This window comes from Cryptotermes secundus, unplaced genomic scaffold (genome assembly GCF_002891405.2).
Source record: "Cryptotermes secundus unplaced genomic scaffold, Csec_1.0 scaffold777, whole genome shotgun sequence".
Taxonomy (NCBI): domain Eukaryota; kingdom Metazoa; phylum Arthropoda; class Insecta; order Blattodea; family Kalotermitidae; genus Cryptotermes; species Cryptotermes secundus.
The window spans coordinates 626,834-644,403 of record NW_019743160.1 but is presented as its reverse complement, the minus strand read 5'-3'; the positions used below and the strand labels follow the sequence as shown (position 1 = coordinate 644,403).

At 39.4% G+C, this 17,570-nt stretch overlaps 1 protein-coding gene across 2 annotated transcripts in view; it reads left to right on the top strand.

The window, feature by feature from the left end:
* Window positions 1–17,570, top strand: part of LOC111873950 — a gene marked incomplete at its 3' end in the record, with an annotated part of 781,441 nt that overhangs the window by 140,842 nt on the left and 623,029 nt on the right. The window contains 1 exon segment of one of the 2 annotated variants that reach the window (XM_033755285.1): window positions 5,441–5,533. 2 annotated transcript variants of the gene reach the window in all.

Genomic DNA, 17,570 nt, shown 5'->3' with positions numbered 1-17,570 from the left:
TAGACTGCCGTGGTAGCGAATACTACTAGAAATAGGACATAATCTGTTGTTCTGAGCTTGGATTGACAGAGGCCTTGTATATATTGTACATTGAAAGATGAATCAAGACGAAATGTGTAAATATATATATAAATACTGACAATTTACTTAATCATATGGGCTATGGCAGACCCGACCTCTCGTCAGAGAGGGCGCCCCAAATGAACAGGAGAGTAATTTTCATATAAGGAAAAAAAAAATCTGGTTATGAGCCCCAGTCGGGGCTCGACACCAAGACAGACAGACTGACGGACCGTCAGTGACAATGTGACTTTGATTTTGACTTTGACTTGGAGAGTGAGTTCAATTTTGAGAGTGCAGTTGAGAGTACAAGAACGAGAATGGAACTTGTACTAATGATTTTGAAGCGAGTAGATAAGCGATTGCGCTATAATTGATTGTGATTGTGAAAAAGTGCCAATAAATGCAACCATTTAATCCAGAACCCATTGTTATTTGTCACGCTAACCCCTCGATAAGTGACTATGCGATATTGACGTGGATATTAAAGAAATAAATTGTGAAGATGCTGGATTCATCTCTAGCTTACGATAGGGTACACTATTAGGACAGTTGATGAATTATGAATTGGAAATAATTCAGAAGGGGATACTCATGGCGTAATCAGTGTTTCAACATGTTATTTTCTTCGAGGGGCTGAGAAAATTTCGAATAGCATAGTAAGATAGAATGCGTCCTGTCCAAGAATCGAACCGAGTAAATCTCTAATTTTTCTTTTTATTTTCTTTCTATATCGCTGGCTTTGCACCCCATTTGAGCTTGGTCATATTTTCAGTTTCTTAATCCTATACATAGTCGGTAGGACTCCTTAACGGGGGATCAGCCCGTCACAAGGCCGCTACCTACACACAGAACAACACAAAAACAGAATAAACGCACACAGATATCCATACCTGTAGTGGGATTCGAACCCAATGTTCCAGTGCTAGAGTGGGCGAAGACTATTCATGCCTAAGACCCCACGGCCGCAAGTCCCTAGTACGTGTGTAAAATATTATCGATACGCAGACCCGATTGGGTTCTCCATGGAGTGTGTTTCATTGCCGTGATGTTTACTCCTTGTGGATCACAGAGCGGAATGATTTTTCCGTGAACTGTATGAGCAGGAATGTGATCAACACACACCAGTTATGCATTTTTATATTTTGACTGTCATTACAACTTTACTCAACGTGAGATTGGTCTTGACTTATTTGCACGTGTTCCTACTTCATCTCTAAACGAGAACAGTGGCTGACAGAAAGCAAAAGGGCAAAATATTAAGGCAGGAGCTACCGAACTAGAAACGAGACTGGTAAATTGCGAACGCAATACAATTTTAGAAAATGAAGTGTGCCACGAGAAGGCAAGAGAGCACTAAAGTCAGTTGGATAAAAGGCTACCCTTCAGAATGGCGTTTTATTACTATGTGCTTTTGAAAACGCCGCATGTCACGTAGGCAAGGATGGGCGTGTCCCATACACCAGTGAACAACTAAACATATCAAAATCAATATGAACTCAGCAGTGTGAAGCGAGAACACAATGTTGCTAATATTTCAGTGGATTTTGTGCATGAGTGTTTGTACCACACTTCTGCTCAGGCCCAAGAGTAGACTACAGCAACTATTGGAAATTTAGTATACTGTATACAGCGCTTCTTTAATTTCGTTTACATACATATGAATTATTTAACGACGCTTTTAGTATCTCAGACTGTATAGCGTCCTATGGTAAGGTGAAAAGTGAATAGTAAATTGGATGGAATGTAGGAGGAAGCGGTCGTGGCCTACTTTCAGGTAATGTCCCGGCATTTGCATAGAGGGACTGAAGAGAAGCGTGCACAAATGTAAAAATAATCGGTGTTTCCGCCGGGATTTTAAAAGGGTATTTCCTGAACACAAGCCAGAAACGTTACTACTTGAGCCAACTCGCTTTATCGCATTTCATGTGATTGAGAGATATGAGGAAAATGTGAATTGTCAGTGAAAATTTTGAGCTACCAGGAATGGAGTACAGGAGAACCTGGAACTGGAAACATAGTATGAAGGGGAACCCATTCATTTCTGTCAAATATTCTTACAATAGTTACAACAAATAAATTTTGATAATTTGAAATATAACATATATTTCAACAAAACCTGAGCTTAGAATCTTACTAAGAATTTCTTGGAAAGCTGAGCAGCGAGACCGATTTAAAATGGTAATTGGTATTACACTTAACTGCTTTGCATAATGGAACCAGCTTGTGATGTTATTAACTGGATTGAATTCTCACGGGGTTCTTTAACTTCAGACGTTTAATGCCAGAGGTTAGAGTGTTTAGTGAGCTGATAATGAAGGCGTGCTACTGTCGACTTTTTGAAAGATGAGACTAGTTTCTTCCGATTTTTGTTATTTCTACTTATAACTTGCATCTTACACATTAAGTTCTGTAAACCTCTTTCCGTGCGTTACACTGGCTTATACAAACAAATAAAACAGGATTTGTAATTGAATTTTCTTTCCTGATCATAGATAACTTAGATAAACTAATATATGTTTCACTATAGTTTTGTTGGCTTAGAAATTATATTCTGTTTTTCCAAGGGGGCACGCGGTAGCGTAGTTCTTTGAAGCACTATGCTACAAGCCAGAAGGTCTCAGATTCGATTCTCGATGAAGTCATTGGATTTTTCATTTTATGTAATTTTTCCAGCCGCACTATGACCCTGGAGTCGACTCAGGCACTAAAAAAAATGAGTATCAGGAGTTTTCCACTGGGGTTAAAGGAGACAACCTCACCGTCATCTGTGAGCTGATTAGAAAATGTGGAGCCCCAACATATCACAATCCTATTGGCCTCCACGGCCTGTTACAAGGATAATTTACCTTTTAATTGTTTTACCAAATAAAGGATGTTTTCGCAATTATTAATTTCGGAAAATTCGAGATTTAATTTTACGATTCGAGTTGTACTGAGTCTTACCCTTACCCTTTACATTTCTAGGGGGGCTCGCCATATTTATATGCCTTTATTTGTTTATTTGTGCTCAAAATAATAATAGCTTTATAACGTTGTTACCACTTATAGGAAGTTTGCTATACAATTAGGCAATCTATGTTGTGAAAATAGCTAAATAAATTGGAAAATTGTAAAAAATATAATGAGCAAAAAGCCCTCAATTGCGTTTTATAACTCATCTTATATTTTTTCCATATTTCCTTTCTTTTTTCTCCAAAGTCTTCGGTCTTGATCGTTTTCGAAATCATGTTACAGTTCCCGACATATTCCAACGTGGTTCTTTTTGTCATGTAACCTCATCTCATACTCTCGTACAGTAAATTTTATTTCACAAAGCATAATCTACAAAGCAGATCTACAAAAACAGAGAACGCAAATGTTGATATAGTCAGTACATAGGTATAACTTAATGTAGTTCCTACTATGGAGAATGCAGTATTTGGTCTTTTTGGTCTACTTTCTTTATGAAAGACTCAAATAGACGTAGCAACTTATTTAAAAGTGAATTATTAGTATTATTTTAGTATATAAGATTATATATTTTATTATTACATACATATATTGAAGTAAAATACTTTAAAATTATTTTTATTTTTATTACTTATTTTATTTTCAATAATTAAAATAAATTAAAATTAATAAATATGTAAATATATAAAATATGTTTGTATGTAATATATATTTATATTATATTGTAACGTGTTTACGTTACTGAATACGCCGTAGAGATCGTTAACTGGTTTATTGAACAATCTACAACTATCGGCTACACTTAATTATCACAACGTTACGGGTTTCCACACTTTACAAACCCTACAACAAATCTCTTAACACAATCTTCACTTGTCTTCACGTACTGATAACGCGGGAGCTATACAAGTCTCCCTGAAATACACACTCTGAGTATAACCGTACTACAGCACTCGCTATGTCTGGAAAGCACACAATAAGTCTTCCGCTCGCTGACTTCTTAGTTGTCGCACACTCGCAGGCTGCTATGTTTCGACTGATGATCACACTGCTGTGGGTCCGCTTATATAGCCTTGCGCTGTTGCTAGTGTGACGTGGCGGATAGCATAGGACGCTGTTGCTAGCGTGACGTCACCGCTGTTGATTAGCATTGCGTAGTTGCCAGGTTACGGGGCTCGGCTATCTTCGGCTCCGCTCGGCTCTCTTCGGCTCCGCTCGTGACGTCACCGCGCGTTGCGCATTGCGGGGTTACCGCTGAGGGGTGGGAGGGGAGCGCTGACTCACCCGCCGCGTCACTGCTGGTGTGGGGGGGGCTCGGATTTCGCAACATGTCACAATATTATTATATATAATAGTATATATTTGTTTTAACAAGTTATCCCAGCTGGGTACGGTACTTCTTGAGAAGCCAACAGCAACCCACTTGCTCAAGACTTTTCTGACCTCTCATGAAACCGGAAGGTCCATTACGACAAATGCAGAATATCAACATTGTCCAGACGTGAACCAGATGAATCCAGTGCGTTCTCTCGTATCTTACGTCTCTTCTCTGTATTTTAATTATACCCTCCCACTGACTCTTAAGCCTCTCAAGTGGTCTCTTATTTTCGGGTTTCTGACAAAATTCTGCGTGTACTCGTATTTCACATTCCACCCACGCATGTCCATCGCATTCGCTCTCATGTCTTCGCTCTAACAAGATTTCACCGCTATAATGATGCTTGGTTTTTGCGGTGAAAAACAGGCTGAAATATGTTAAACATGTAATTATCGAAACTGAAAACGAAATCCTAGGAAAGGTAGGAAATGTCAAAACTACCGATCTGCAATTAAAGTGCAATAGTTTATTGTTTCAATTTTCCACTTAAGAGTCACTTAAATTCCGTTAACATTTATGGAATACGTAACAATTTGTGCGCTTTTGTTGCAATTATATTGTCTATTGGACTGCAGGAATGTTACTTTCAGGTATAATTTTAGTATCCAATGTTGATAGTGCAAACCATTTCTGAGGGAATGTTGAATTTTTATGTTTGTTTTGTATTTATTTCCAATTTAATTTTATTATTTCCACAGAACTGTAAATAAATAAATAAAATTAATATTTTAATTTTTTCAAAGATACATTAGTAAAACATTACAGCAATATTATGCAGATTGTTAAAATTAAAAAAAAACGCATACTATTTCAACCTTTTGCTGATTGCTATCTCAGTTTCGAGTTTTGTGGGCAGGGAAGAATCCATTTCTCAGATGCATATCTGATGTATCAAAACTCCTATTATATTCTGTCTTTTATAATATATTTCTCTTTTTAGGTCCGATTACTCGTCAACATTTCCTTAAATAAGAGATACATAATTACACACCCATACGAAACCAAATATAATTTTTAGCGCATGTAGATTTATGTTTCTCTCCTTTTCAGATACTTGGATACACGCATTTCCAGGATATTGGAATATACACAACTATCAGCTTCTCCACGTGCCTACCTTCGAAACGAACAACTGATTTGCCTGTGAGTACGTACAGAGATTTCATACACTCAAGTGTTTTATAAGTGATTATTTTCAGTGCTAAAATTTTTAATCTCGTTCTACGTTTTATCATAAAAATGAAAAGACCGCCGTGAGACACCATTCAAAAGTGTTAAGAAGTTTTGTAATTTTGAAATTCCATTGAAGTGTGGTGATTTTGGGATTATAATAAAGGAAAAAATCACTGAGAACGCTAGCCTTGACTTCGTCTTGCAAGGATTGTAACCCAGTCAAAGAAGCACTCAGAATTTACTTGCATACATGTGCCCCTAGTTTTCTACCTCGTAGTCGGAAATAGACTTTGTGGGACTTAATGCAATTCATCAGCAGAATCTTAAAATATGGCACGCTTAGTGCAAGTTTCCAAGTCCCTTTCGACAATATGACAGAGACTTTCACATCAGCTACGTACTGTAGCTGAATATTAAAACACGAGATACGCAGTACACTTTTCACTGAAATTTCAAATAGGCAGAACAGACGCTAGGCAGAACAATTTTCCGTCTTTCCGAAATCAGATAATTAAGACTTTCTTACAGAAAACGAAGCGCAGATATAGGTCTCTCTGTACGTAACATTTTAATAATTGCAAAATGACTTCGACGTTGATACGGGTTCTCATTTGCTTCTGGTGGATAATTGAACTAAGCGACCATCCGTCTAGTATTTAAACGAAGAAATACGAGAACATATATCATAGAAGGGAGTGTGATTTGTTGGAGAAGTATTTAACAGCTGAGTTGTGCTAATGACAGTGGATGAAGTAGGTAAACAAAATGCCACATGTAGACATCTTGGCGGACATAGTTTCAGCGGAAGAATTCTGCGAACTTTTCACTTTTCCTCAATGAAGAACAGGATTATTTATGAAGAACAGTAATAGCACAATGTATGTATGTATGTATGTGTGTGTGTGTGTGTATGTGTGTGTGTATGTATGTATGTATGTATGTGTGTGTGTATGTGTGTATGTGTGTATGTATGTGAGAAGCATGAAGAAGCAGGAGGAATAATATTAACATAATATACAAGTGTATGCCTGCTGCGCCTACCTACATATACATATGCATGCTTACGTATATACATGTCTGCATAGATACATGCATAAACGCCTATACATATACACAAATACACATACATGTATCTAAATATATTCATACATAGATGTATGTACATACATATACATACACACTTTAATTCATTTGTGCAACACATATTCGTACCTGCATACACATATTGCAGTCAGCTTTATAATAATAAATTAATTTTGACTACCGTGAGATATTGAAATATTGTAGCGTGTCGCCACGTCGAAAGACTGAGATACACAGGTCTTTAGAGTGAGAATTTACGTAGCTGTTTCTCTACAGAGTACTTTATTCCCCTCTTGCAGTCATGTTACTGTCGACACAGTATCTGTTTCTTATATGTTGGCCCTTACGGTAGGGATATTTTGATAACAAAGTCATGACTCCGTTACTTATTTCTTGCCGTAATTAAATACGAGTATATCTGTTCTCTGTTGAGGAAACATAAGAATCATGTGCAGCTGCACCCAACCTCCTTCTGCCTGTTTGAAGACTTTACTTTTGCGGATATATTTCTGTAGCTGCAGTTTATTGTGTTCTTTCTTAAATGTATCATAGTACGCCGTTTGTTCTGCATAGCGCTGAATCCACGCGCGCCCTAAGTCTCCTCAGACAAACACACCTTCTGGGGATATTTCGTACATGTATTGATCCCAGTTCATGTAGTATACCTGTATTTCACATTTACTGCGAAGTTAATTCTCCTCGAAGGAACAGATGAGTTTTAGAGCAACATGAGACAATGGTTCTACTTATGATCCGTCGTTAGTCTGACATCTGCTCATAACGCGGGTAAGCTGAACTTCCCGTTCGCATCACGTTCGAGTTGAATGTGGTACTCATTCGGATGATGTTATTAATCAGATTATTTCTTCAGTGTAACTGTTATAAAATTCGAGTGTGATGATGTTGAGGTTAATACTTCTGTTTCATATTAGACAGCCACAAGGCTTAAAGAGATTTGAAAATTATGCTGATGAAGCTACAAGTAGCGCACACTAAAATACAATTCGTAATAAAAGTCATATATACCTCATTATTTCAGCGTGTTGCATGTTAATTGAATATAATTATGTTTCTAGTTGTAGACTCTTTCTTCAGTTCTTCCAAAAATAATAGCTCTTTACATAATATACAAACCATTTTCTGACTCTCATAAAACAGTCCTGTATCTAATATACCGTCACGTACAGGGGTTTGCGTGACGAATAACAATGGGTTCTAGATCTTATGGTTGGGCTTATTGGCACTTTTTTACAATTGCAATCAATTATAACAGCTCACACAATGAACTCCTACTGAATGTCTGACTGTCTGAGGAATCTCTCACTAATCGCAAACAGAACACATACTTGAACTGTCCGTCTATTGTAATCTGCGTATCCATTGCCATGGGAACGCGTGTTTACCAAACCGTTGTCTAGCAACAGTCTGTTCCCCGTTGTCACGGCAATGTGCTTAGCGAAACGCCGCCCAGCAGATGGTCATATTCCGGCTTTCAGGCGTCATATCACAACATATAGCAGCCGATTAATCCTGTTAAGGAAATAATCGCTGTTTATTCTGACCCATAAATATAACGTGAGCAAAATATTGAAATTTTTAATGTTAAAGCAGATGGTTCATAATAACAACAGCTTTCCTTGAAAACATATGTAGAACCATTCATGGGACGTCATTTCCTGTGATTTTAATGCCAGATTTCATTGTCCATTCAGACTTTCTGAATATCAACTCGAAGAGCCTTGTTGAGGATTTTATGAAAACAGCAGAACATGCACAATATGAGGCATAGGAGGCCATTTTGTATATACTCACAGTGAAGAACGTCCACTGTTTTTTCATTTGCAGAAGTTGTGTCTGGCAGATCTGTCTTATGAGCGTTTGACGGCTGCCGGAACAACCTCAACAAGAAGACAAGGAACTACACTTCTTCCGGTTCCTAACTTTTGACGTCTAAGGATTTCATGACCCCTACTAGGACCTTAAGCTCTCTTCTGCCTAGCGCGCAGATCCGCTCTCCACAGTCAGATGCTAATCCTTGAGGAGCAGGATTACATCACGCGAATTCACATCGTTACTACCAGTCGGCTAGCAAAGTGTCAGATTCGATAAGAATGTACGTGTATGTGTTTAAACACTTCCATTGTAAACACAATGCATTACGTATGAGGGCAGTTTAGTTTATTTTTAGTTTCTTGGGTGGGGTCAGACTGAGTGTACTTGGTATGTCGCCCACTATTTCGGCTATTGTACCGGAACCGGACGATAGATAATGAGTGTTGAGCAGTCAGTGGAAGGAGAATTGGCAGGGGAAACCGAAGTACTCGGAGAAAATCTACCCCAGTGTCACTTTGTTCACCACAAATCCAACATTTACTCACCAGAGCTTGAACTCTGGCGTCGGGGGGGGGGGATCCGGCGACTAACCGCCTGAGCTATGGCATGGCCTACATATAAGGGTAACTATTTCTCGTTATTGTATTTCACTATGCTATTGACAATAAATACTTCTGAAAGGATGCACTGTTGAAGGCATCTCAGTATGGGTAAGATTTATGCCCTGATGAACATTATACGGCTCGGTTCAAGTTTCCAACTGGCGTGCTGAATATACAGTTAAGGTTTTACTGATGTATTTTCTTAGTACTCTATAATGTTGTTAACGACAGAGACTCAGTGTACAAAGTCAATTACCTAAGAAGTTTGGATTATGAAGTGTGATGTTAGTTTCGGATCCATTCGTTCGTCTCACCAGAGTTTCAGGAACTTCTCCGTGCATATCGCATAAGTAAGTGGAATACTTTCTTCTGTTATGCTGATATTTATATACATCGATTCCGGAAACAAATATTTAATTAGACGTACCATGAGCGGTCTAAGGCATACATTGTCTTCGCTCGGAAGTCTAAATCGTGGGTTCGAATCCCACTCAAGGCATGGATGTTTGTTGTGTGTGTGTATGCGTTTTTCTGTGTTTATCTTGTCCTGTGTAAAGGAAGCGGCCTTACGTAGGGCCAATCGCTCGTCCAAGGAGTCCTACCGCCTGTGAAATGATTAAAAGAATAAATGAAACCTCGGCACCCTTTAGGAGAGTATAAGAGAAACGGATGAAAAAAATATGTGTCATGTTATTGTAATAATTTAAATAATTAAAAGATCAGTTTAGAAATACTGAATAAGTTAAATGGGACCATTCCTTCATATTCATTGGAGCAGCTTGTTATACTCTCAGCGGGAATTTAAAAATTATGAGAGATTTCGTTATTTGCTTCAGTGTACAGACGGACGCCAGGATTGTAACTCAGAATAAAGCACAACGCTTGTTTCCATTCGTCCAGAATCGTCCTTCACTCGATGCTGAATATACTATGCAGTGTGAAAGCCCCGCAGTCAGTTACTACACAGAACGTGAAATTTAAGACATGTTCAGGAGCTGGGATATCTCAGTCCGTATTGGGACTGGCTATGGGTTTGACGACCGACGAGGTCAGACTTTTAGTCCCGACAGGGTCAAGTATTTTTCCTTCTCCATGTCGTCCAGAACGGCTCTGGGACCCACCCAGCATCGTATCCAATGGGTACCGGGGGCTTTTCCCCCGGGGGTAAAGCGGCCGGGGTGAGAAGCTGGTCACTCACCTCCAACTAATGTCGAGGTCAAGAAAATGTGGTTCTATACGTCCACTCCCCCATACGTCTTCATGGCGTAGTGTTTAATTAGTTAAACACAGGGAAAAATTATATATGGCGATACTGAAAGTATGTTTGATTCGTTCTATAAAGACAGAGGAATCTTAATAAAAAGTTTAGTTCCCTTGTAATTGTTAATGTTTAACGTGCCTTATCCTTATGCTTCTGAAAATGCGATTACTTAGTATTGTTATAGTATGAGGGAGTGCAGCAGATGCCATACTGAGGGGCTTCGTCGCTTGTGAAGCTCAACCACGGTAGTTAAGCCAGCGAGTTCAGCAAGGGAGTTGGAGGGAGTAAGAATTAATGTAAATAATCATGTCAATTCATACTTGAAAGCGGGCAATTAGAAGTTCGAGGAAGAAATGGAAGAATAATTTTTAAATATCAGATTTTACTCTTCACTTCCGTTCTCAGGAGTTTTCGTCACAGATCCCTTTGCCCGAGTACCGGCTCTCCTGACTACGGCATTTCACGATATTTTAAATACCTCTAGCCAAATGCTAAGATACCGTCACGTTTTACGGCTTGTTCATGACCTATAAGACGGGGTTTTGGATTGGATGATTGGATTTATTGACGTCTTATGCATTCACACAGGTCTGGAATACAGGAAATACAGCGATATCTCTATTCTACACACTTTTCAGTCCACTGTTACACACATTTGGGTTCTCAGTCTTCCACTGGTTGTATCTAGGCAACGGATGACAGTCTCACTGTCACTTCAAGTCACACGTGGAGTCCTCTTTTCGCAGCCTTTATTTCCACTATTCTGAAGCTGCCAATTCTGCAGACTCAATTCTCCCCTCTCAAATACTCTTCTCTGCTCTTACTACTTCTCAAACGAACTTCTCTGTCCCTTTATAACTCCTCATCACGGACTCCACAGAAATCACCCCTGTATTGTTAAGGAGGCATGCTTACTGATCCATTACCTAGCAATGGATATCCTATTGTCGCGTACGGGTGTGCCGCGGGGATGTGTTTACCGAGTCGTTGCCTAACACTGAATGTTCACATCACAATACTGCCGTAACATAGGTCACAGCCGCTTCTTTCTATATCGTTTCCAGTATATGTAATATTTAGGAGTATTCCTCCTTTCTACATAATTGCAGTTAAAACATCTTCAGTTAGACTGACAGTCAATGAATTGAAAGATCCTAAATAGATAGATCGCAAGGAAGGGACTGAGTTATAGTGGCTCTCTATTATGTTCATTGCGTCGCTTTACTACAACCGTGTGGACTGGCATATTGGTTTGCATTCTGGATGTAGGGTACTCGGTTTGAGTCTCGAACGACGGACAAGGTATCTAGGCTGAGACTTGTTCATGCTGGTACCTAAGATTAAACCACGACAGCTTCCCATTTGGCAGCGCATAACAATCCTTTCACTCTGATCAGAGCCTGATAAATTCTGCTATTGACATAGTGTCGTTAAATGGATAACAGATTTTCTCATATACACTAAATGAATATTCAGTGCTGTAGAATTATTTGGTTCTTGAAAGAACAGGACTAATATTTGGGGCCTACTGTTGGCCTCTACCACAGACACAGAGAGACTTTCCGTCGTTAAACAGAACAAACACAGTCAGCGACAGCTGTTGTGTTTTGTGCAGCTAATCCGCAAAGAGCAGATGTGGCATTAAGTACGTTTATTTATCGCCGTTACATGCTTGCCGGGTATTGTCACTGGGACCACAAGGACATTTGGCTCCTCAGATGGCTGTTCCTAACGATGGTAAGACCCAAGGTTTGTTTCTTGGCTTGCCAGACAAATAGCATAGTTGTGGAAGTTATACAGAGTTGAATTACTGGATATTGATGATTGGTATTCGTTTCTAAGAAAGTCGCCGAAAACTATGTAAAGTACTAATACATCGTTTACGTGGAGGGTATAGAACACTCAACAAACTTCAGATATAGTAGTTGGTCTCCAGCCCGCAGTTATAACTCGGCGCTCACTGAATGCGAAGTGATGCAAACCACTGAACTGGGCCGTGCCATAGCTCAAGCAGTTAGTCGCCTGCTTCCTACCATGGCGACCAGAGTTCGAACCCAGGTCAGTGCACGTGGGATTTGTGGTGGACGCAGGCTCTACACCGCGGCGGCCCGGGTTTCGTCCCATTTCATCTCATGCGGAATCTGTGGAGGACAAAGTGGTACTGGGGCACATTTTCTCCGAGTACTTCGGTTTCTCCTACTAATCTTCATTCAACCAATTCCTCCACAATCACCATCACCTGTCATCCGGAGCCGCTACAATGGGCCAAACAGTGGCCCAAGTACCAAGTGGACTCCGTCTCACCCCACCCCAACAAACTAAAAAGAACCTCACTAAACTGCGATATTTACCAAAGTGCAGATTTTTTTAATATTACGCCTGAGGATTATTTTTGAGACACACAGGAACAAATCCGACGACGTTCTCATATTTTCGGTGCATGAAATTATGTAGGTGACAAAAGAACACCGTACATCAGAGTCCTGTATTTGAATCTAACAGTTCTAGACCTTGTTCAAATATGATACACTTTTATTCGGGCCGGAGGGTCCATTACATTGTTCACATGACGTCACTGATTTTGTCCGGAGCCAGATGACTCCAGTCCGCATGCTCACACAATGTTGCTTTAACGTTCGCCTTAGTGTTATCCTGTATATCAAAATGGTCGGGGGTCTAAGGCATGAACCATCTTCACCCGCTGGGGTCATAGGTTCGAATCCCACTTGAGGTATGGATGACTGTGTGCGTGTATTCCGTGTTTGTGTTGTTCTGTCCGTGTATAAAGGCCTTGCGATTGGCTGATCCCCCGTCCAAGGAGTCCTACAAACTGTATATAGGATTAAGAAACTGAAAAAGCGACCAAGGTCCAAAGGGCTCTAGAGCCATAGAGACAGATTATTCTCCTATATAAGCGCATCCCGTACAAATGGCCCCTTTCCTTCAGGTTTCTCGACAATATTTTCCTATTTCGAATTCAACATGTTTCCAATTTCTGCTACATTCCCTCTATTTCATCAGCCTAGTAAGACTGGTTCAAGAGCATGTTCCTATTTAACTAATATATTGCATTTTACAGTATAAGCACAGAAATTTTCAGAACATATTTTTATTTAAATGTTTCTATATTTAAACTCTGAAATATGTGAAAACGGAATTGCGTATCATTTTGAGCCTAAGGGGTCTAAGTAGTCGAATCATTAAAATGATAACATTGGGGGGGGGAAATCAGAGGAATGAGTTAAGAGTTAAGTAAGCATAAAGGAAGCACTGAAATGGACTTGTTGATGACCTGTTATTTCTTCCACACGTTTCGCGAACGTTTCCTAGGTTATTTAATTATTACTTTTTCGCAAGTTCGGGCAGGACAAAATGTTACTCAGCGAATCATTAGTGTAAAGGAAATGTTAAATAAACACAGAGGAAATGTAATTACTTGACAGCATAGCTTCATATGGGATTGTATATTTATGTAAGCTAATGTAATCTACAAATTGAAGTACCATTTTTGTGTTAATTCGGAGATGATACCTCGCATGCAAGAGACTCTTCCTATTTCTATCAGCCTATTCTTTTTCTACTCTCACTGCTGTATTCAGTTTTACCACTCTGAATTTTACTACATTTCCTCTGCGGGAAAAATATTTTAGTCAGGATTCTAGAACTTGCCCTAGAGGGAGCATAATAAGGTATCTGTTTTGCAAAGGGGAACATATTCCTTAGAATTCCCCTGGAAAATCCCTGTACGAAAAGAATTTCGGTGTGTCAAAGAGAATCCTCACACACTTTTCCACGATATGTCTTGCTTTCAATATATCTAGGAGGTTAAATGACAAGCCTGACTATAACTCGTTCACCCTTCTACACGTTCGTCAGAATCATATAATTCTACATTTAGTATAACTAATCTTCTCATCTTTGAATATAAGGAAGACTTTATTAGTTATGCTACTAATTATTACATAATATACCCATCAGCTTCTAATGTTGGTTACAGGGACGTTGAGGTATTTGGAACCAAAAACGTACCCCTGAATCATATTTTAATGGTCCTTGCATCACAGTAAACACAAATTTTTATGGAATTATTATTATTACGTAAACTGCCTTATTTTGTCCTTTATTTGTATTTTTTTTGTGCTTTCTTTCTTTTGATTCATGCTAACTTTCTAATTGTTCTCTTGCAGTTAAGTTTGCACGTAAATATATACGAATTTAATAGTGCAGTAATCGAAATCCAGTTCCATGTTTTTTATTGTCAGGATGAGACTGACTTAACTTGACAGCCGGTCACTAACTTGCCTAATGTACCAGGCCCGGATGATAAATGTGTATGGAACATTTGGTGGAATAAGAATTGGCAAGGGAAACTAGAGTACTTGGAGAAAACCTGCCCCAGTGCCACTTTGTCCACCACAGATTCCACATGAGATGAACGGGGACGAAACCCCGGCCGCCGCGGTGAAAACCCTGCGACTAACCGCCTAACCTGTGGCACAGTTCACCAGTACCACAACTAACAGCTAGTACTAACCTCCACATTTGAACATGATCCTTAATTAACTTTTTTCCTTGGCACTACAGCCCCAGTGGGCCTAGGCCTACCTCCATGAACTTCTCCGTTCACTTCGGTTTTTCTAGATCTTACACATTTGGTAGGAGTCCTTTGGCGGGTGATCAGCTCGTCTCTACCTGTACACAAACAGAAAAACGCGCGCACACACACACACACACACTAAACATCCATGCCCTGAGTGGGATTCGAACCCACGATCCCGGTTTCCAAGCGAGCGAAGACGGTACATGCCTTAGACCGCTCGGCTACCGCGACCGGCTCCTTAATTAATTCAATCTAACTAATATGGTTATGTCGTACTCCAGAAGAAGCATTTTAATATTATCCTCCTATTTCCTTTCGATACTGAAGTTCTCGACGAAATTCTGCGCACATATCTTGTTTACCCAACCGGGTTATACGCTCAGCCTATCGTAACTTTGGCACTTGCATAGATTCCGGCGTTCTCATATGCAGTACCAGTTCCACGGTTAACTTAACTGCCCTCGTCTTGAAGGCTCTTTATTAAGGTGCTGATGTTCTTACGTCAGGTTTTGATCTTGTATGTTCTGGAAAACAGTGGAGATCACAGATTTCTATTTAGTAAGAGTAAATACATCCAGAACACATATTTATCTTTAATTTAATTGTGAAGCATTTTGTTTCTTATTATCATTAAACCCAAACACTGCCCCTAAAATATTTACAGCTCAGCTAAGCGTAACTATCAAAGACTTGACATTTTAAAAAGGAAAACGTTCGTCTTAGCGATTGCAAGTGTCAGAGTGCTATACATACATTTGCCTTCTTATGTTCTGAGAGGAGTTTGAGGCTACGATTTCACCATAGAGTTCACTGAAATCTAAATCCATTTCAATATAACTTCGGTATTTTAAGATATTTGTGACCGGTAAGATTTCAGTATCATGAAACAAGTAGACAGGAAGAGGGATATGCAGGATCTTACCATTATGCTTTAATTTTATGAATTTTGCGCAAAGAATGAATGACTTAACAGAACACGGGCACAATATGTTGCAAAGAATATTCTTAAGCAGACTGACCCATTCTTCTTTGTATACGGGGAGATAGGGATTGCGGTTATGGATTTGGAGGATGATTTACTATAATAAAAATAGACATAAGTGTTCAAAGTGTTGTCGGCATTAGAACGCAGGACCCTGTGAACAGAGGCCGCAGGATTCGAGATTTATTTTTTATTCCGATCGTCGTTGTGTAGTTTAGTGTTCTCTCCTTATTATTCTACTCGCTTATGACCAGTTTTAGACATGGCCTCTGTTTAAGGTGTATAGTAATGACCTTCTTATTCTGACAAGCGATGTGACTCCTAGGATCAGCCTTCAGGACTGCGGCGTTGAGAATGGAAAATTGCTGGAATGGTGAACAAACAAAAGAAGTAAACACAAACCGTCCCCCACTGCAAGTTTTGAGAACCCCAGCTTGGAATGCTTCAAGATCCAACATTAGCTTCATTGGCAATATAATTTTGTGTAACATCTTGGGCTTTGGTGCGACCGCAAATGCTTTACACAACGACGGCAGGTCTGCAGTTTATTGATGAAAGAAAGTGTGTTGAGGTGAGAAAAGAACAGGCTTTAACTTACCATTTTGCATATTTTTGAGGCTAACCACAGACTTTACGTTTTCCTGAAACCTCATCAAGTTTATAGTTCTCCTCTGTATAAATATAGCTTATCCATTATGTTCAGTACTCATCCTCCATTGTGGTCCCCTTTACACCGTGAAATACTGGTGCAAGATTGGGAGGTCGAAAGAGACTGTGTTTGACGTATCATAGAATTTTAATGAGAGATGATAAATATCTCCAAGCAAATTAAAAACCCTATCAAGAAATATGAGGTTTGTGCTTCAAGAAATACTTAACCAATATTATAAAAACATACAAGTATTAAAGCCTTTATTTTATAGCTATAGTTTCAGTGATATTTGGAGTGTGTAACTCGGTGAACTATCGTAGTTATTTGCAGTTACTTTCCGTAAGTGTTCAATAAATACGATTGTCAATGCAAACCCTTCGATAGTCACTCATACATGTGACAGTTTTGAATGTAACGGAACACTGTAGCTGCCTGCTTACGAAATTAACAGGGAGTCTGATGTTAAAAGAAATGACTGTCAAATATACTGACGTTATTTATTTCATTTGTAAGCAAAGTGCTGTGGTCTAGTGGTCAGAGTTCCTGGCTATAGATCCAGAGGTCCGGATTAGATTCCCAGCGCTACCAGATTTTCTGAGAAGTAGTGGGTTTGGAACGGGGTCCACTCAGCCTCGTGAAGATAATTAAGGAGCTATTTCAAGGAAATAGCGGTTCCGGTCTGGATAACCGAAATTAACGGCCTTGAGGATTCGTTGCGCANTCCCCAGATGAGGAGAGAGACACACCTACTTTATTGGAACCCTTAGAAAGACCTAACTTAAGTCACTGAATAACCTATATCAATACAACTACAGCTGTAGAAATGCCTGAGACCAGGCTGTGTAAAGGAGAGATAACGAAGCTAGTGTGATGAAAATTTTATGCAAAATTCTAGCCGACAAATCAAATCCATGAAAACTATTGCACAGCATTAATTGGAAAATGTTGTGAAATAATTCTGTGCCTATCACTAGCGCCATCTGTGGAGTAAAAT